Source organism: Lontra canadensis, unplaced genomic scaffold (genome assembly GCF_010015895.1).
Source record: "Lontra canadensis isolate GAN:19392208 unplaced genomic scaffold, GSC_riverotter_1.0 scaffold52, whole genome shotgun sequence".
Classification (NCBI taxonomy): domain Eukaryota; kingdom Metazoa; phylum Chordata; class Mammalia; order Carnivora; family Mustelidae; genus Lontra; species Lontra canadensis.
In genome coordinates, this window is record NW_022631046.1 from 1,380,811 (window position 1) to 1,403,498 (window position 22,688).

General features: G+C 33.7%; 1 protein-coding gene and 1 non-coding gene across 5 annotated transcripts in view; one reads left to right on the top strand and one right to left on the bottom strand.

Moving 5' to 3' along the window:
• The window catches only part of LRRIQ1 (leucine rich repeats and IQ motif containing 1), a 210,511-nt gene that overhangs the window by 139,521 nt on the left and 48,302 nt on the right, over positions 1-22,688 (top strand). The window lies entirely within an intron of this gene.
• LOC116877521 lies at positions 16,919-17,022 on the bottom strand. The gene has a single exon (XR_004384661.1). It is a non-coding gene; the product is annotated as a U6 spliceosomal RNA (small nuclear RNA).

A 22,688-nucleotide genomic window follows, 5' to 3' on the forward strand; every position in this document is an offset into this window, starting at 1 on the left:
TCTTAGAGTGCGAAACTCAGATAATTTTAGAAACAAGTCAAATGCCATAGAATTAAAGGAGTAGAAGACAGTTTAACTAAAATTCTTCCTTTTAAAGTGGAGTTACGTATCTTGAATATGAAAGAATCAAAATGAAATATATTACCTTCTATTTGTTCATCATATTTAAAACTATCAAAACCATTGATTTTATTGCCTGTTAGGATGGAAAATCATGAACTGTCACTTCAAGATTATAGTATAATTTCACTTTCTATTCAAGTTGTTCAGATTATAAAATAAGTAAGTAAATAAAATGCAAATAATATTATTTCAATACCTCACCAGAATAGTTTGAGAAGGGTGACATTAAAAATGAACTCCAGTTAGATGTATATGTGTGGAGTACGTATGTGTGTGCGTGCGCGTGTGTGTGTGTGTGCATGTGTGTATATGAATGTCATCTTCTGTTTTTATTAGGATTTAAAGCTACAGAAAGGAGAAAATCATAAAAGAATAACAACAACAAAAACCAAGTACATTTCAGAAAGTATGGCAGGAATGTTTCTATTCACCTATCTGAGCTGCTAAAATGCCTTTGGCAATTGGATTAGGGGAAGGAAGACTCTTACAAGTGCATTTTGCTGATCTGAAAATGTAATTGACTATAGTTTGTTTTGATAATTTTTTTTTTTGCTTTTCCATAAGTTGGATGTAAAATATAATGTTATGAAATGTTAATTATTTTAATGAGGTCAAGAAGTGTTTCCTTAAAATAACAGTTTTAATGTTTAACATACATTTGATACTTTTCCCCTTGTACAGTTAATAAACTTATGAATTAAAAATATATTAGAACTAAACTTAAAAACATGATTTTTAAAAAGTAAATATTGAGAAAAGTCTCTGAAACTGACACTCAGTCTGAGCTATTTAAACTGAGATTTACACTTTTCACAGGAAGCATACAATTTATCAGACAATATAAATTTTAAGTTTTGATCTCACACATTCTGAAGAATCATTATAAATTAACCAACTAAATGCTATAGGGTTTATTAAACAGAAAATTGTTATCTCAGATCTTGTTTTAGAATGTGATGTGTCACATTATCCTTAAGGAGCACACTTTTGTATTGTTAATATACTAATCATACAGCCATGAAAAAACCGAGTTTCACTTATTCAGTTGCATGTTGAACTATTGCCAGTTTTAATCTTTCAGTTTTATAATTTGTTTTATTGTATGTTTTATTTGGAACCATGTCAAGGAATTGTGTGTATGTGTATGTGTAGGAATTGTGTGGATGTTGTGTGTATGTGTGTATATAATTTGAGTATTAAATATAAGAATTTTCAAGAGTGAAATATAAATTAACATAAAATAAAACCAATCATCAAGACCTTGATTTTCTTATTTCTTGGAATTTATGTGAACAAAAGAAATCCCAAGGATGTATGATTTTTCAAGCATGATTTGTGGGAAATATGTAAAGAAGTAAAACTTATAGTAAAAATATTCTCTCGACGATTTTTAGTTAAATTAAGCAATAACTAAAATGGTAGCATGACTAAAGATGTTTTAAACATTATTAAATTAGAAACATTGACTAAAATTAAAAATCAAGTAAATTTGCAATTATGATTTGATTTTACTTAGGATGTAGTAGTAATAATTCATAAATTCTAAATTGTTGGAAAATATGAACTAATATTGGACACCATGTATCTCATATAAGCCTGAATGCAACTCTATCCTATATATATTTTATTTATCATATTTGATTTAAATGCATGTTTTAGCTACTTATTTACAAATATACCTTTTGTTATATATTAATTACTATTTGTAAATTCTGCATCTTTTATCCAAAATTACTATTCTGAATTTACTTGCTTTTGTGTAAAGTACATGCAGTGATAGATAAATGGTAATTAGCTGACAAAATTTGAAATTATTTAATTTGAATGTGAGGTTATTTTCCTTGTTATCTAAATGCAATGGACTTTATACACTAACAGTATGAAATTTAAATTTATTATTATAGTCAAAATTTGAAAATAGCATTTGAGAACAAATAACAAAATGAATTAAATGACAAATGCATGCATTTAAATGAAGGTTCATTGTTGTTCAGTAAGGTCAGAAAACAAAAAAATATTAAGGATTTACTTGATCTAAAGAAAATTATAGTTGTAAATTTAAAAACTGTAAGGGATTAAGCCTAGAAAGTACGCTATAAGTACCAGGAAAAAGAACTCAGATTTAACCTAGAGATGACCTGGACTTGTTTGTTCAGATGACAATTCTAAAAGTGTGCAGGGAATATTCCTGTTTAATACAATTATTTGCCGCAAGCCTTGACCTCAGTGACTGTCAAGGAGCAGATCTGAATTGGCCCATTCTCTGATATGGTGACATTGCTTCTGTTGCCTCGATTGTGACCTCTGATTGCATGGTACTCTTGAGAGTTCTATGTAACAAGCGTAACTCCTGGTTCTTAGCCAGGAAGGTTGATCTGCCTGCATGTCAGCCCTTTATTCTGAGTTACATATGCTGTCTATCCACCCCATGATATATAACTACTATTTTGTATATATATACCTGAGTATTTTAATTGGGGTGTTTCACAACTAGTGAAATATGCAAAATGAAAAACATTTTTTCAAATAAGAAGTCCATATGATGTATTAGTTTTTTAGAACAAATGCTCATTTATTTTCAAGCAGGTATATTGTTCTAGTTTTATGTCTATACCTTTGCCCAGCTCAGAGAAGTACAAACTGCTTCTCATCCCCTGTCTCCCTCCTCTAACCATATGTAGGGTAGAGAAAATTGATGTAGCAAAGAAGCATGGTATAGTGTGGTGAGAATAAGGATTAGAAAAGACAGACCACTGACTTTAAGTTATAGTTTCACCATTGTCACCATGGGCAAACTACTTAATTCTCTGAAACTCCTTTTTATCACTTTGAAAATGGGGAGCATCCCTCAAGAGTTTTATAAGGATTAAATGAAAATTAATGTAATGTGAAGGGCATGTCATAATCTCAGCACATATTATCATTGCTATTATGGTGATATATTTTTTTTTATATGCCCCCCAAAGGAGAGAGAAACATGGTTATCCCTACACATGATGGACACAGGGTAGTTTCAGAATTCTTGTAATAACAGCAAGGGATAAAGGGTGTTCCATGCACAGCAGCCCAAATAGAATAATTTGCATAGCTTTCTTCACAGTTTAAATGAAAGCTAGGATCAGAATCATTTGGAATCATTTGTTTGTCAGTCATGTGTTTAGACGTGGTTTGGTTACTTGAAGTCAAATTATAAATGGGCACTGTAGTTGGAAATTTAATTTAAACATTTTCATGCTGAGACTAGTGCTTTGTCCACCAGATCAATGGTTTTCAAACTTTATATTTTAGCAGAAAACCTCTTTCTTCAAATGAAATATTACTCCAAATTCAATATAGTGTGTAAAACAGCTAAAAGTACATCTGCTCCGGTTTAGGAAGTGGGTCTGATCTCTTGGCTATTTCCCATAGCAGCCACTGAGATGCATTTGAAAAGCCTAAAAGGCTTTTCAAATCACACTATAAAGAAATGTACCTGATTAGCTTTTACCAAAGATTAATTCCCTTCCCGCTGAACCTAAGACTGACTGACTTGTTCTTAGTGGGAGTATATATTTAATGACTGTAATTAAAATGTCTTTATACTGTATGCTGAAGCTCAAGACTGTTGGTTTGCTACTAGATCCTCAGCTCTCAGAATAATGCCTGGCAATAGTAGACAATACAAGCATTAAGCAATTCACATAAAATGTACAAGTTTATATTACAGTAGTAATCAAAAATCATGTAACATAATTCTGGTTCTGGGTAGGACAATTTAATAATCCAATATTGACTGTTATGGAAAATTACATTTCATGTTATAGAATAGAGTGTGCTAACAAAAATATTAATAATTTATTCAGCATTTCATTGATTCCAACATATCACTTTTTTTTTTTGCATTTTAAAGTCTCTGAACTTAGAATGCATCTCATAATAAATGGAAGTTTAAAAGTTGCTGTCAGCCAGGTGTTGGCTGACACGTGATATGAATATCTTTGTCATTTTCCAGCAAGATCAAGATCAAAGCATCATACGTATGATGAAGTAATATACTGCTCTAAAATTTGGAGAGCATTTTAATAGCTGACATAAAATAAGACTGGCATATGCAAGTATGAAGCAGTTGTTAAAATAATGAAATACATTCTTAACCAATTGGTAAATAGCTTCTTCTTGAGCATCTTCTCACTACTGCCACCCCACCCCACTGCTGCTTTTGCTTCTTCCCTGGAAATCCTCTCCCAAGCTCATGATATTTAATAAATATAGGATTAATGGCCTGTGTAGTAGGGACTCTCCAGTACTCTGCTCCAGTTCAAAGCTAGTCTCCTAATTATCAGTGCCCATAGTATAAAGCTTAAAAATTGTTACTATCATACCAATTATATATCATTTTTAAAAATACGTTTCAACCCTGAGAATAAGACAAAGGAATTGTTGTGGTCCCCCAATTTTATATATGGATAAATGAGACTCAGCATAGCAAACCTTATTTGGAGCTGATGCCTTAAGAAATAGAGACAGAACAAGGTGGCTAATCTCCAAACCAAGCAAGCACAGGCTCAAAATTTGTGAGATTGAAAGATCAAATTAAAATGGACAAAATCTCAGTAAATGACAAACAGACAACTAATTCAAAGGCATTCCCTCACCACAGAATGCCCATGTATGCTTCCTGTTAGTGAAGTAGCTCATACTCAAGAATAGTTAGCTTGGGTCCTACACATGAAGCTGAGATAAAGCAAATGGCTAGATTCAGTAGTAGTGAGGAGACACACTGAATATCAGCACTCTCCTGATGGTTCTGACATTTGCTCTCTAAAAGGAATGGCCCTTTCAAGAAGTGACTTTATAGGCTGTACCTCAGCGTCTTTCACTGCTGCCAGAGATGTGGTCTGTATTCGTGCCATAATATGAGCACTGAGAAAAATGTAGAAGAAAATAGACAGTTGAAGTAAAGGTGGGGAGAAAATAGAAGATGAGTAAAGACAAAGTAGGACGTAATTGAAGAATGAAGAAAAATACTGAAAAGCAAAATGACACAATTATATGGTTAATGATTTCAAGTTATGGAGAAGTGTAAATGTATGTCTTTCCAATACTATGTAGCCTCAGAAAGGCAGCATGAAATGTAGAAGCAAAATCTGTATTTTTACATGTATCTATCAGTATGGTATCCTACAGGATAGTTTCAAGGCTCTAAAAGTTCTCTGGGCTCCACCTGTTTATCCCTCCATCTTAACTTCAGGCAACTACTGATCTTTTCACTTTGTAGTTTTGACTGTTCCAGAATGTCACATAGTTGGAAACAAACAGAATACATGCCATTCACCTACTAAAGGACATCTTGGTTGCTTCCAAGTTTTGGCAATTATCGGTAAAACTGCTGTAAACAACCATGTGCAGGTTTTTGTGTAGACATAAGCTTTCAACTTCTGGAATAAATGCCAGAGAGAGTGATTGCTGAATCATATGGTAGGAGCCTCTTTAGTTTTGTAAGAAAAAGACAGTTTTGCCAAACTGTCTTCAAAAGTGTCTGCCATTTTACATTCTTGTCAAGCAACGAATAAGACTTCTGTTGTTCCACATTCTTACCAGCATTTGATGTTGTCAATGTTCTGAAATTTTAATAGGATTTTTCATATTTTAAATTCTAATCGGAATATAGTGATATCTCAATGTTATAAATTCATACCCATTTTTAAAATCAGGTTGTTTTCTTGTTGAGTTTTAGGAGGTTTTTTTTTTTTAATTTCAGGTAAAAGTCCTTTATTAGACATGTCTTTTGCAAATATCTTCTCCCAGTCTGTGGCTTGTCTTCTTATGCTTTCGACAGTGTCTTTCACAAAGCAGAAGTTCTTAATTATTTATTTTCTGCATTATTTTTTATGTGAACGGTCATCACCCAAACCAAACCCAAGATCACCTAGACTTTTTACTCTGTCACTCCCTAGAATTTTTAAAATTTTGTGTTTTGCATTTAGGTTATGATCCATTTTGAGTTAATTTTTATGAAGGTGTAAGGTCTGTGTTAAGATTCTCTGTCTCTGTCTCTCCCCACTCCCCCCGCCCCATTCATGTGGATGGCCAGTTGTTCTAGCCCAAATAGTTAAAAAGACTTATTTTTTTTTCCTCCATTGTATTGCCTTTGTTCCATTGACTGTATTGTGTGGGGTGTGTTTGAAGGCTGTCTATTCTGTTCCATTGATCTATTTTTCTGTTCTTTTACCAATACCACACTATCTTGGTTATTGTAGCTTGATAGTAAGTCTTGAAGTTAGGGTAGCATCAATTCTCCAAAAGGTATTTTGAAATAAAGTGTAAGCTGGCAAAAAAGGTAGAAAATTTCTCAGAAGTGAGAAATGACAAAGGATGAATAAGTCTAGGTATCTAATGTACAACATGATAACTATAGTTAATAATGCTGAATTGAATACTGAAAATTTGCTGAGAGTAGATTTCAGGTGCTTTCATCACACACACAAAAAATGATAACTGTGTGAGGATATGATACATTAATTGTCTCTAGTAATCATTTCACTTCATATATGTATATCAAATCAGCAGGTTCTACTCCTTAATTATATATAAATAAATATTATTAAAAATAAAAAATGTTAAAAGTTATTTAAAAAAAGAAAGAAAACACAAATATATAGATGTAGCAAGTAATTGCTTCAGAGTTATCTTTCCAGGGTGAGGTATATGTATCCTCCAGAAACTGGCAGAAGCAGTCAGAAATCTTTCTGAGTTGGATAGTTTAAACTCACACCTCTAAAACTTTTCATTAATATAGATTTAAAGAACATAAACTAAAACAATAACAAAATCACTCAACACCTTGGAATACAAGTTACTAGAGTGAAAATGAACAAAAAAAGCAAACAACAAAATTAGTCCATTGAACCAGGCAGGTAATAGCTTTTTCAGATATAGAAATAAATAAAAATAGCCATCTTTAATTTGATGAAATACATACAATAATTGGTCTTTCTACAACTAAAAATGGATTTGAAAGCATAATGAATCAACAAAAGATTGGTAAAATTAGGAGGCTTTGAAAAACCTGAGTAGGAATTCTAGATGAAATATGATAAAATCATAAAAATTAACTAAAATTGATGTAAATTTAATAGGTGGATAGAACATAAAATTAGATGAACTGAGCAAAAAATTGTTGAACATGATATACTGTTGTTATGCACTATCTATACAATTAGCTATTAAATTCTAAAGACAAGGGGTGCCTGGGTGGCTCAGTTGGTTAAGCAGCTGCCGTTAGGTTCAGGTCTTGATTCCAGAGTCCTGGGATTCAGCCCTGTGTCAGGCTCCCTGATCTGAGGGAAGCCTTCTCCCTCTGCCCCACCCCCACTCATGTGTGCTCCCTATCTTTCTAATAAATAAAATCTCTAAAAATGTTCAAAGATAGCACACTCAATTTTTTTGTTTGTTTTTAGAGATGGAGAGAGAAAGTGAAAGAGAGAGAAAGTGGGGTTTGGAGAAGAGAGACGGTGAGAGAATCTTAAGCAAACTCACACTAATGGCGAGCTGGACTGGGGGCTCAATCTCAGGATTCTGAGTTCATGACCTGAGCTGAAAGCTTAACTGACTGCGCCATCCAGGCACCCCTATTTTGGATTGTCATCTAATGTTATAAACTTGCTTAAGAAATTCTTTCTGTCCTCTGCCTCTGCAACTCAAAATATATTAATGAGTGTTCTTGACCTATATAAACATAGAACACACTCAGCCGTGGTCTCAAACAACTCAAAACTCACCAATTGCCTTGGTATTCACAATACAAGGAAAAGGGCACAAGTATAAGACTTAGAAGAAGTTTCCTGATTTGTCACTAACCAGCTGTTGCATCCTGAGTAAATCATTTAACTTTTCTGAATCTTAGTTTTCTTATTTGAAATAAAGTGATTGTTTTCTCATTATTATGAAAGAAATCCATTTGCATTTATGAATTTATCTTTGAGTACAGCTAAGTAAATACATAAAGACCAATTCCTATCCTTAGGTTAGTAGTTGGACAACATGATAAGGAGCTCTAATAAATATCTGTACCCAAGGAATTAATGTCTAAGATTTAGTCTTCATATTTTGAGATAGCAGCTTCAGGAGAAAGGAGAATAGAATGTTATTTGTTGAACAACCAGAATACTCTTTAGGGAATTTATGTATTTCATTGTATATTCACACATCCTTGTAAGAAAAAGGTAATTATCCCTATTATTTATTTATTTATTTATTTGGAGAATGAAGCTAAGGTTTTGAGCTTATATAAGAATAGTATGAATTTGAACCTATATCTGGCTGACTTCAAAGCCCACAGTATTTCCTCTCTTTATCAGGAAGCCATATTTTCCCACAAAATACTTCTTAATGTCATATTTCTGAATATGGAAATGAATGACATTTTAAAATGTTCTTAATATACCAGCTGTAATAGAAAACACAGAGTTTCTTTTTCTCTTGTGGATAACTTTTGGAAAATAAGGAATAATTTTGAAATAAAGTTTTCCATATTTTGTCTCAGAGGAATTTATAAATTTCTACTAAACCTATTCAGATATTAAATTATGGAAAAGCACAATGAGCATGCTTGCCATAAAAATTATGTATGAGTTGTTAAAAAAAGAAAACCTTACAGAATTCTGTAATGCTGTACTTTATTATGGGAAATACTTTCTGAATAATAGATTTTTCATACATTTGGAGAATGAGTAAATTTATGATTAAAGCATACTTCTTATCTATGCTTACTGAAAAACTCAAATAATTTTTAGCTACTTATGTTTCTGTGCTGCCCCCCTCCAAAAAAAGACAAAACAGCATATTTTAACCTGAAGATAGTAGAACTTGTTGATTTTTTTCTTTCCCTTTTTGTTTTCTCCTTTTAAAACTTAAGTATAAGTGGTTTGGCTTAGTTATTTGTTTTTCAAATTAAGAAAACTTTTATCAAGAGAAAAATTTTACAAATTGAATACTCAATCATAGATATTAAGAAGAGATAATATATTTGATAGATTAACTATTTCTATAGGGTTACTTTAGTCTGAATTCTAATAGAAGGAAAGGAGAGGTGTTACTGGCTTCACATTCAAAATTGACCAGGGGTAATGTCATGAGACAATTCTCTGGCATTTCTAAATGTTCTGGAAGTGTGGCACTAACTACCTTTCTGTTCCAGACTCTTAAAAAATGTTTATACACCAAACAGCCTTATGAGATAAAGATGATATCTCCTCTGAAGCAAAGGGCTGATTTGCTTGCTGTCCAATAGAACAGAGGTAATGTTTTCTCACCAGTACAAAAGCAGCTAAATTATAACCCATTATAAGATACTTGAGTTCCCTAAACTTAGGACAGTTCAGCTGTGACACAAACCTACCTTGAGCTTAGTATCTACCTGGACTTCCTTCATTTCACGCTTGTGGAAATTAAGGAGCAAAGGGAACCACCACAAATATGCTGATACTCAGGTTGCTTGCTATGCTCTGAGTAATAAAGCCCTTTGTCCCTGACCCAGGAATCTTGTATCGTGTGGCAATATTCATAAAACAGTATCAGGCTAGTCTTCTACCTGAAAGTGTGATCAAATTGCAAAACCCTCAGAGTTCTTGAAGTAGAAAAACATTAATTTCTCAATTTAAGAAAGAAATGAATTGTGAACGTTATCCCATCTTCTTGATTGATTTGTGTTGAGGAATGCTGTCAGTAACCATGAGTGTCTACTTACTGCTTATCAACAATAGAGTAGTTTTAAAAAACACTAACTTAACACCATACACAAAGATAAACTTGAAATGGATTAAAGACCTCAATGTGAGGCAGGGATCTATCAAAATCCTAGAGGAGAACATAGGCAGTAACCTCTTCGACATCGGCCACAGCAACTTCTTTCAAGATATGTCTCCAAAGGCAAAGGAAACAAAAGCGAAAATGAACTTTTGGGACTTCATCTAGACAAAAAGCTTCTGCACAGCAAAGGAAACAGTCAACAAAACAAAGAGACAACCCACGGAATAGGAGAAGTTATTTGCAAATGACACTACAGACAAAGGGCTGATATCCAAGAGCTATAAAGAACTCCTCAAACTCAACACACACAAAACAGATAATCACATCAAAAAAATGGGCAGAAGACATCAACAGACACTTCTCCAAAGAAACGTACAAATGGACAACAGACACATGAAAAAATGTTCATCATTATTAGCCATCAGGGAGACTCAAATCAAAACCACATTGAGATACCACCTTACACCAGTTAGAATGGCCAAAATCAACAAGACAGTAAACAACAAGTGTTGGAGAGGATGTGGAGAAAGGAGAACCCTCTTACACTGTTGGTGGGAATGCAAGTTGGTGCAGCCACTTTGGAAAACAGTGTGGAGATTCCTCAAACAATTAAAAATAGAGCTACCCTATGACCTGCAATGGCACTAGTAGGTAGTTACCCCAAAGATACAGATGTAGTGAAAAGAAGGGCCATCTGTACACCAGCGTTCATAACAGCAATGGCCACAGTCACCAAACTGTGGAAAGAACCAAGATGCCCTTCAGCGGATGAATGGATAAAGGAGATATGGTCTATATATACAATGGTGTATTATGTCTCCGTCAGAAATGGTGAATACCCAACTTTTGTATCAACATGGATGGGACTGGAAGAGATTATGCTGAGTGAAATAAGTCAAGCAGAGAGAGTCAAGTATCATATGGTTTCACTTACTTGTGGAGCATAAGGAATAACACAGAGGACATGGGGAGATGGAGAGGAGGAGTGAGTTGGGGGAAATTGGAGAGGGAGACAAAACTTAAGAGACTGTGGACTCTGAGAAACAAACTGAGGGTTTTGGAGGGTAGAGGGTGGGGGGTTGGGTGAGCCTGGTGGTGGGTATTATGGAGAGCATGTATTGCATGGGGCACTGGGTGTGGTGCATAAACAACGAATGCTGGAACACTGAAAAGAAATAAAGTAACATAAAATGGAAAAAAAAAACATGAACGTAAAATATTTTAGAACTGAGGTGTTATGTGAATTAGCACAAACTTTTTATCCCAGGAAACATGTAATATTCTTTTACAGAGAGAGAAAAAAGTCTTGAAATCATGCAAACCTTGGCTCAAAAATCAAAATTGTCATTTTTAAGGTTTGTATCCACCAGAAACAAGAAAATGATAGTGGTTTCTTATTTACAGTACATAAATAATTTCATAAGTTTTCCTCACAGATTGGCAAGACATGTATTATTCCCACTTTATAATTGATGAAACTAAGATTTGGAGTGATTTGTATTTGTAATTCAATTCTCTCTCCACCACACCAAACTATATTAAATTTGCACCATTTAAAAAAGATGAGCAGTATTTTAATAATCTATTTTTCCACCTTAGTGAAATACACTAAAAGCCAACTATGGTTAATATTTCTTGTATATAGACTGAGAATCCTTTAATTGTATGTGATGCCTTGACTTTAGGAAAGATGCTTACAGTGAGTACATAGAAAACAAAAGATAAAGAATTGTTAAAACTTAAGACGCAGAAATGTTTTTGGACGAAGAAGCATTATATGAGTTTTATGATATTGGAATACAGGAATAAATTTGGACAGAAAAAGTGAAAGAATTAGGGGGCTAACAAATGGTAAACAACTTCCATGTGGGGGAATGAAGAAGGATAGATAAATTTTTTTTCTGAAACAAACATAAATTCATAATATAATTTAAGAACAATCTTACATGTAAATTTATTATAACATGATGACAACCTGATAGTATCTCTACATAGCTGATAGAATTGAAATCACATAAGCTCTGGAAAAAATATTTTTATTTATAATAAAATAAGACACTATGAGTCAAACCAATAGAAAAATAGAATCGCAAAAAATGTACAAATAATTTATATTTGTTTTATTAGACACTGATTATAAGATAAATATACTTACTTTAAGCAATAGAAGCTATCTTGCAGGAATACCTGCAAGGGAGAGCAGATTTGAGAAAACAATATAAATTTTAGAAATGAAAAATAAAATAATTGAAATTAAGATCTATAATATGGGTTTACCTGCAGATCAAACAAAGCTGAAGAAATAATGAACTTGAAAATATGTGAGAAAACATTATCTAGAATCTAGTGCAGAGAAGCCAATATATGAAAAAAATTAGGAAATAAAAATACAGAGAGAAAGTTAGAGAAGTTTTCATTATGCCTAAATAGAATTCTGGAATATAGGCAAGATAGAATGAAGCAATGGCCATATCCAGTAAGATAATGACTGAAAAATTTTCTGAAATGGATAACAAACATCATCGACAGATTCAAGAAATTGAGTCATAAGCAGGATAAATTAAAAAAAAATTCCAGAGCTACTCATCAGTGTAAAATTTTACATAACACAAAACAAAAAATCTTACTGAGAAAAAGAGGACACACATTAGCAGTGAAGTTGCAGTTAGACTGACAGCTGATGTCTTAAAACCAACATGAGAAGTTAGGAGAGAGTAGGGTATCTTCAAAGATCTGGAAGTGGTATGAATGAAATTTACTGTCAAACTGAAATTCACCAGAGTAAGAACAAACAGAGACATTTTCTTTCTTTCCTTCTTTCTTTTTTTTTTTTTTTTGAGGTACAAGTTTAAATATTTACTTTTTTGTTGTTTTCAATCATGATTGTATATTTTTACTTATTTTTCATTTTTTTTCATCATAAGTATGTTCTTTAGTCCCCATCCCCTATTTCCCTCATCTCTCCCCATCCCACAAACCTCCCCTCTGGTGACCACCAGTTTGTTCTTTATAGTTAAGAGTCTGTTTCTTGGTTTGTCTCTCTCTCTCTTTTTTCCCTTTGCTCATTTGTTTTTGTTTCTTGAATTACATATATAAGTGAGATCATATGGTATCTGTCTTCTCTGGCTTCTTTCATTTAGTATTATCTGCTCTACCTGTATCTGTGTTGTTTCAAATGGCAAGATTTTATTCTTTTCTATAGCTGAGTAATGTTCCATTGTGTGTATATACAATAATTTCTTTCTCATTCATCTATTGGTGGACACTTGGGATGCTTCCATAGTTTGGCTATTATAAATAATGCTACAATAAACACAAGGGTGCATGTGTTCCTTTGATTCAGTGTTTTTGTATTTTTAGGGTAAATACCTATTAGTGTGATTCCTGGATCATATAGTGGTTCTATTTTTAATTTTTTGAAGTACCTCCATACTCTTTTCCATAGTGGCTGCCCCAGTTTGCTTTCCCACCAACAGTACAAAAAGGTTCCTTTTTCTCCACCTCCTTCAACGCTTCTTGTGTCTTGTCTTTTTGATTTCAGTCATTCTGACAAGTGTGAAGTGATATTGCATTGTAGTTTTGATTAGTATATCCCTGATGATAAATAATGTTGAGCATCATTTCATGTTTTTGTTGACCATCTGTATATCTTCTTCAGAGAAATGTCAGTTCATGTCTCCTGTGCATTTTTAATTGAATTATTTGGTTTTGGGGTGTTGAGTTGTATCACTTCTTTATATATTTTGAATACTTTCACTTTAGCAGATATGTCACTTGCAAATATCATCTCCCATTTAGTAGATTGCTTTTTGGTTTTGTTGTTTCCTTTGCTGTGCAGAAATGTTTTATTTTTGATGTAGTCCCAATAATTTATTTTTACTTTTATTTCCCTTGACTTAGGAGACCTATCTAAAAAATGTTGCTATGGCTGATGTCAGAGAGATTACTGCTTGTGCTCTCTTTAAGGATTTTTATTGTTTCAGGTCTCTCATTTAACCCTTTATTCCATTTTGAGTTTGTTTTTGTGTGTAGTGAAAGTGGTCTGGTTTGATTCTGTCATATGAGGTTGTTCAGTATTCCCCACATCATTTGTTGAAGAGACTATCTTTTTCCCATTGCATATTAATTCCTCCTTTATCAAAGATTAATTGACCATATAACTGTAGCCTTATTTTTGGGCTCTCTACTTGGTTCTATTGACCTATATGTCTATGTTTGTGCCAGCACTATACTGTTTTAATTAGTACTGCTTTATAATATAACTTTAATTCTGAAATTGTAATGCCTCCAGTTTTGTGTTTCATTTCAAGATTGTTTGGCTATTTGAGGTCTTTTGTGGCTCCATACAGATTTTAGGATTGTTTTTTCTAGTCCTGTGAAAAATGCTATTGGTGTTTTTAAAGGGATTGCAATAATTGTGTAGATGGCTTTGGGTAGTGTGGACATTTTAACAGTAATTTTTATTCCAACCCATGAGCACGGATTATCTTTCCATTTCTTTGAATTTCTTTCATCAATATCTTATAATTTTCAGAGTACAAATCTTTCCCTTTTTAGTTAAATTTATTCCTAGATATTTTATTATTTTGGGGCTATTGTAAATAAGATAGTTTTCTTAATTTCACTTTCTACTACTCCTTATTAGTGTATAGGAATACAACATATTTTTGCACATTGATTTTGTATCCTGCGACTTCACTGATTTCATTTATCAGTTCTAATAGTTATTGGAGAGTCTTTAGGATTTCCTATATATAATATCATGTCATCTGTATATACTGAGAGTTTTCCTTCTTCCTTACCAATTTGGATGTCATTTATTTCTTTATATTGTCTAATTGCTGTGGGTAGAATCGCCAGTACTATGTTGAATGAAAGTCGTTAAAGAGGGCATGCTTGTCTTGTTCCTGACCTTAGAGGAAATGCTCTCAGTTTTTCACCATAGAGTATGGTGTTGGCTGTGGGTTTTTCATATAAGGCTTTTATTATGTTGAGATATATTCCCTCTAGACCTACTTTGCAAAGCATTTTTATCATGAATGGATGTTGTACTTTGTCTAATATTTTTTCTTCATCTATTGGAATGATCATATGGAGTTTTTTTTACATAAATATGTACCCCAATGTTTACTATACCATTATTTATAATAGCCAAGATATAGAAGCAACCCAAGTGTTCACTGATAGATGAATGTATAAAGAAAGTGTGGTCTATACATATACAATGTAATATTACTCAGTCATAAAAAGCAATGAAACCTTGCCACTCGTAATGATATCGGTGGACCGAAAAGGCATTATGCCAAGTGAAATAAGTTAGAGAAAGACAAATACTATATAATTTCATTTATGTGTGAATCTAAAAACAAAACAAATGAACAAACAAACAAACAAAAGAAAACAGAAACAGACTCATAAATACAGAGAACAAACTGATGGTTGCCAGAGGGGGAGTACATAAAATAGGTTAAAGCTATTAAGAGGTACAAATTTCTAGTTATACAGTAAAAAGTCATGAGGATGTAAAGTACAGCATAGAGCATGTAGTCAAAGATTGTAAGAACCTTTACGGTGACAGATGGTAACTACACTTATTATGGTGAGCATTTTATAATGCATATAATTGTTGAATTACTATGTTATGCATCAGAAACTTATATAATATTATATGTCAACTATACTTCAATTACAAATAATTAAATACATATATGGGAGAAACTTGCTATTTCAAAAAACCCAAAAAACAAAATGCCTTGGTCAGACTACCAGGTCTGAGTGCCTGACCTGGAATTACTACCTGTGAGCAAGTCACCAAACTCTTGCTGTGCCTCCCTTTTCTCATCCCTGGTTATAACTGTACCTACTTCACTGAGTGTTTGTGAAGATTAACTGAGATAATGCATTTAACATATTTTGAAGAAAGCCTGACACATGGTCAGGGCTCTGGAATGTTACTGGGTGGGTTACAGATTTCATCTCTTTATACAAATAGTCAACATATCTAAGTGCAGCTTCATAACATCAGCAGTAATCTGAGGGATGAAAATTTTATACTACTCCACTACAGGTCTCTATAACTTATTTAAATCTTAATTTTGAGGGAGCAGAAATTCAGGTGCTAGAAATTATAGATAACTGAATGCCAGAGCTATATACATCGTCTCCCTAATAATACAAACTTGGGAATTTTGGAGCTGCAATTATGGTAGCCTTTTTGAACTAGCATAATTTAAAATAGGGGGAGGGTTATTAGAGCTGCAACTGAGCTTAAGGAAGCAAGAGGTTAGAGCCTTCTATACCTCAGGATTTCTTTCTCACTTGTCTCAGCTTTACTCTTCCCTCTCACTGTTGACTGACTCTGCTTCCCAGGCCCCAGGGTCAAAAATACTATTCCCAACAGTTCCAGATTTAGAGATGTCAATGCTCCAGCCATCAGAGCAACAGAATGAATCAATTCTGATTCCACTTCCAACTCTACCCATTCCAGAAGATTGGGTTACCTTATATAACTTTTTTGGCAAGTATGCATCCCATCCAGAGTCCCATCAACTGTGACTCTTTAGTAAACATGCCCACTGGGATTCTCTTTACAATGTGCATATGGAGGGAAGGGGGAAGACCCAGAAAGGAGAGGCTAGCAGTTAATCGAGAGGGTGTCTGCTAACTGTTGGTTTATAAATCTCTGTGGGGGCAGAGAAATTAGAAGTGCTAGATACTACAGATAATTAAAGACAGTTCAGAGGAAATGATGAGAACTCTGAAATAATAATATAACAAAATTTTATTAATCGAAGATTTAGGACTTTATGCCTTATTTTTGTCCAAAAACTGATAAAAGTGAAAAAAAATGCTTGGCTTACAGAATTTTATTTTACCAAATAATTTTTTTGGGGGGGGCACATCCGTTAGTAAGGCAAAATGGCATGGCTGTGGTTTATGTCAAATCATATTTGATTGTTATTAAAATCAGTATTAAAAATAAAATAAATAAATAAAACAAAATCAGTATTAATTTGTGAATTTTTAATAATTTAGTGTCATCCGTGTGTGGGGACCATGCTAATCACTGTATCATTCCAATTTTGGTATATATGCTGCTGAAGCAAGCACTATTAATATAGCATTTAGAACTGGATTCTTTAAGAGACTATATTTCACCTTGTAGCTGATATTCAGCAAATGATTTTTTATAGATATAATTTATCCTGCAATTGCCAACTGTGGGATTTAGAAAACCCTAAGATGTGTGTTTACTGCAAAGATTAATGTCTATTCTCATCATATAAGATCTAAAACTAAATATAAATTTCCTTGTCCCTGGTAAACAGATAAAGTAGCAAAGTGATCGTACGGTTTTTATTCTTTCTTTTATTGATGTGACATATCACACTGATTTGTGAATATTGAACCATTCTTGCATCCTGGGAATAAATACTACTTGATTGTGGAGTATAATTTTTTTAATTGTATAATTTTTTTTTATAATTTTTATTATTGGATTTGGTTTGCTAGTATTTGGTTAAGGGTTTTTGCATCTATATTCATGAGATATATTGGCCTATAGTACTCTTTTGTTGTTGTGTCTTTATTTGGTTTTGGTATTGAGGTGATATAGGCCTCAGAATTTGGAGGTTTTCTTTTCTCTTCTATTTTTTGGAATATTTCGAGAAGAATGGGTGTTAACTACTTTAAATATTTGGTAGAATTTGCCTGTGAAGCCATATGGTCCTGGATTTTTGTTTGTTGGGAACTTTTTGATTACTGATTCAATTTCACTGCTAGTTATTGAGCTGTTCAAATTTTGTATTTCTTCCTGCTTTAGTTTTGGTAGAGAATATGTTTCTAGGAATTTATCCATTTCTTCTAGGTTGTCCAATTTGTTGGCATATAGGTTTTCATAATACTGTTACAATATTGAAATACAATTGTATTTCTGTGGTCTTGTTTGCTATTTCTTATCTTTTGTTGGTAATTTTGATTATTTGGGTCCTCTGTCTGTCTCTCTCTTTTTTCTTCTGATCAGTCTCACTAGAAGTTTATCAATTTTATTGATCTTTTCAAAGAACCAGCTCCTGGTTTCATTGATCTGTTGTATTGTTTTTTTGTTTGTTTGGTTGATTTTGTTTTAGTTGCTCTATCATTTATTTCTGCTCTAATCTTGATTATTTCCTTCCTTTTGCTGGGTTAGGTTTTGCATGTTCTTTTTCTAGTTCTTTTAGGTGTGAGGTTAGCTTGTTTGAGATTTTTCTTGCTTCTTGAGTTAGGCCTGTATTGCTATAAACTTCCCACTTAGAACCACTTTTGCTGCATCCCAAAGATTTTGGACCATTGTGTTCTCATTTTCATGTAATTTTTTATTTCTTTGATTTCTTGGTTGACCCGTTCATTGTTTAGTAGCATGTTATTTAACCTTGGTGTGTTTGTGCTCTTTCCAGATTTTTTCTTGTGGTTGAATTCTAGTTTCATATCATTGTGGTCAGGAAGGATGTATGGTACGACTTCAATATTTTTAATTTGTTGAAACTTATTTTTTGCCCAATATTTGACCTGTTCTGGAGAATGTTCCTTGTGCACTTGAAAAGAATATGTGTTCTGCTGATTTAGGTTGGAATGTTCTGAATATGTCTGTCAAATCCATCTGGTCCAGTGTGTCATTTAGAGCCATTGTTTCCTTACTGATTTTCTACTTGGATGATCCGTCCATCAATGTAAGTGGGGGTGTTGAAGTCCCCTAGTATTATTGTATTACTATCAATTATTTTTTATGTTACTAATTGTTTTATGTATCTGGGTGCTCCCATGGTGGGTGCATAAATATTTACCTTTGTTATATCCTCTTCTCGGATTACCCCCTTTATTATTATATAGTGTCCTTTGTCTCTTATTACAGTCTTTTTTTAAAGTGTATTTTGTCCAACATAAGTATTGCTACACTGGCTTTATTTTGGCATCCATTTGCATGATAATGTTTCTCCATCCCCTCACTTTCAATCTGCAGGTGTCTCCTCATTTTGTCTGACTTTCTTTTTCTCTTTCTATGTGTTAGGAAAGTCAGCCATTTCTCTTGTTCTTATTGATAACAACCTTATGAAGAAGAGGTCCCATAGTGCCCTGTAGTAGTACAGTGTTCCCTGCTCCCCAGGGCCTGGTGTTGCAGGGAGTGTCTCCTTTCTGTGTTGCATGTGCTCTGCTGTTGAGTCTTGGCCTCTTTTTTCTTCAAGTCAGTGGTCTATAGAGACTCTTTTTGCCTCCTATGGCCAGCAGGGTTACAGGCCAGCCTATGAAAGATCTGCCCCTGACATCTTTGGAAATGAGGTCCTGCACAACATGTGGGTCAGGATAAATGATTAATAGGGTTTGCACTGGTCTTCTGAAGATGGGACCTGTAGCACTGGGGCTGAAGGGAGCATGACTGGGAAGGGCTGATCCACTTAAGCACAGGGGTCAAGGCCTGGTGCAAATAAGGTATGTATTGAGTGTTAGCACCATGCTGGTGTCCACAGGTGACTGTTGTTTATGCTGGAGGAGAAGGGAGGGAAATGGCACCTGCCAGCTCCTTTTTTCCTGGAGAGGTGTCCCCATGGTCCCTGTCTTTCTGGGCCACACTTTGAGATGAGCAAATCACTTTCCCTCCCATCTGCCCCTGTTGTTTCTCAAACGCTGGGTCTACACTGTAACTGCATGGACTGTTTGTCATGCTGTCTTTTTAAGTGTGGGGACTCCCCTTCCTAAGGCTATCTGTACTTTCCCAGAGCCAAGCCCAGTGATTTTTAAAATTCCAGGATTTAGGTCCCACTGGTTTTAGGAACCCTCAAAATTTCAGCCCCTTTCACTTTCAAAGGCAAAAATTATGGAGATTGGTCTTCCTTGTGTTGTGGGCTCTCTGGTGCAAGAGTCTGTTTTATACCCTTCTCTGTGCCACCAGCTTCCTCCCCAGTGGGGACATCCACAGTCTGTTTCATTCTCACTGTGTCTTCACTCTTCCTTTAGTTTTGGAGTTTGTTCTGCCAGTCTTTGGGTCATTTTCCAGATTACTTATGCTGATTATGATTGTTATCTAGTTGTATCCATGAAAGGAGGTGAGCTTAGGGTCCTCTTACTCTGCCGTCTTCCCAGCTGACCTCACCATAGACATTTTCATATTAACAAAAACTGAGTTTTGCTACTAGTAGGCAGTTATTAAACAAACTTATTTAAAGGCACAGTCCTTTTCTCAAGAAAATCCCAGATGAAATATCCATGTGGCAAGAAGAAAGAAAAAAATAAGAAATAGGAAATATGTTGGTAAAATCAAATATAAGTTGACAATACGAATAGCAATAATCACATCATGTAAAATTAAATGTCACAAGTCAAATCAGAGAAAATTTACATATAAGTCAAAATGGAGTGAAATTGAGTTAAAATATTCTATGATTCTTGTATTCCCTAGCAGGAGGGAAAAATTGGTTAATTTTAGATTATGTTAACCATGTGTATTATGATTTCCAGGAGAAAAACTAAAATGAATATATATTAACAATGTTATTTCCACACTAGCAAGAAAAAGAGAAAACAGAACAATAAAGTAAAAGAAGCACTCAATCCAAAATGAAGCCAAGAAAGTAAAGAAAAAGAACATAGTGTACCCAGGGATGCCTGGGTCGCTCAGTTGGTAAAGTGTCTGAATCTTGATTTTGGTCCAGGTCATGATCTCTGGGTCTTGACCCTTAAGACCCTGACACCTGTTTAAGATTCTCTCTCCCTCTCCTTCCACCCCTCCCCCACTTCTCTCCCTCTCAAAAAAAAAAAAAAAAAGAAAGAAAGAAAGAAAGGAAAAAAGAAAGAAAAGAATACAGTGTATTTAGGCAAATAGAAAGCACAAAATAAGACACACACACACACACACACACATTTAAGTATGTATATATAAGATACATGTGTATATATACAAACTCAAATATACCAGTACTTACATTACATGTAAATAACTTAGTTAGCAGATAACAGTTTCTTCTAGATCTTTTTTTTTTTAATTCAAAAGCCAAACTTAAATTCTAAAGGTGCAGTAAGCTTGAAAGCAAAATGGTAGGAAAAATAGATCACAAAAACACCAAAATAAAGCTGGAATCCTTATATTTAGGTAAGAAAAAACAGAGTCTCTAGGGAGAAATGAAAACTTTACTAAACTAAGAGAAATTTAAAAATATTTTTAACTTGATAGAAGTTTTGAATTCAATGAAATTGAAATGAAAACACCACTCATAAAAACGTGTGGGATGCCGCAAAAGCAGTGCTTAGAGGGAAATTTATGGCAAAGACTGCATATGTTAGAAAAGAAGAAAGATATAAAATCTATCATTTAAGTTTCTACCTTAGGAAACTTGGAAAAGTAGAGTAAATTAAATCAAAAGTAAGCAGAAGAAAAAAAAGAATTAGAGAAGAAATCAATAAAATTCTAAATGGAAATTCAATAGAGTATCAATGAAACCAAAAATAATCAGCTTCCAAAATGGAAAGTGCCAGGCCTAAAAGTGTTCCTGGTGAATTCTATGAACCATTTGGGAAAGAAATTATACAAATTCTTTGTTATCTCCTTCAAAGGAGATCTTTGAAGATGGGATACTTTCCAATTCATTCTGTAAGGACAGAATTAAGCTAATACTAAAGACAGACAAAGACCATACAAGAAAAGAAAACTACAGATTTCCAATAACATGATACAGAAAATCCTCAAAAAAAATTAGCAAATCAAATCCAACAATTTATGAAGAGAATCATGCACATTATACATTATCTAATGACCAATAGGGATCTATCCCATGTATGTAAAGCTGGTTAAATGTTCAAAAATCATGGAGCACCTGGTGACTTAGTCAGTTAAGTGTCTGCCTTTGCTCAGGTTATGATCCTGGGGGCCTGGGATTGAGCCCTACATTGGGCTTCCTGCTCAGTGGAGAGTCTGCTTCTCCCTCTGCCCTGCCCCTACTACTCCTATTCTCTCTCTGTCTCTTTCTCTCTCTCTCAAATAAATAATCTTAAAAAAAATTTCAAAAATTAGTGTGTCTATCACATCAACAGGCTAAAAAAGAGAAATCACATGATATCTATAGATGCAAAAAAAGCATTTCACAAAATCCACATTCAAATTAAAATTCAATAAACCAGGAATAGAGGGCAACTTCTTCAATTTGATAAAGAATTTTTACAAAAACACTACAGTTAACATCACACTTAATGGTAAGAAATAGATCAGGTACAAGACAAGGATATTAACTCTAGCCGCTTCTTTTCAACCTTGTACTAAAAATCCTAACTAATGCAATACACAAGAAAAGGAAATAAAAGGTATGCAGAATAGGAAGAAAGAAATGATTTTTTTTCAGATGACGTGATCATCTATATATAAAATTTGAAAGAACCAACAAAACTTCTGAAACGAATAAGCAATTGCAACAAAGTTTTGGATGTAGGATTAATATATAAGAGCCTATCACCTTCCTATATACTAGTAATGAACAGTGAAGTTTGAAGTTAAAAAAACAAAACCATTTATGTTGCCACCCCCAACTTAAATGCTTAGGTATAAATCTAACAAAATATGTACAAATTCTGTATGAGAAAAGCTACAAAACTTTGATGAAATAAGTAAAAGAACTCAATAAATTGATAATATACCATGTTCATGGTTAGAAAAACTCAATACTAGCCAGATTTCAGTGCTTCTTAACTTGATCTATAGGTTAAATGAAATCCCAGCAAGTCATTTTGTGAATATTAACAAACTGATTCTAAAA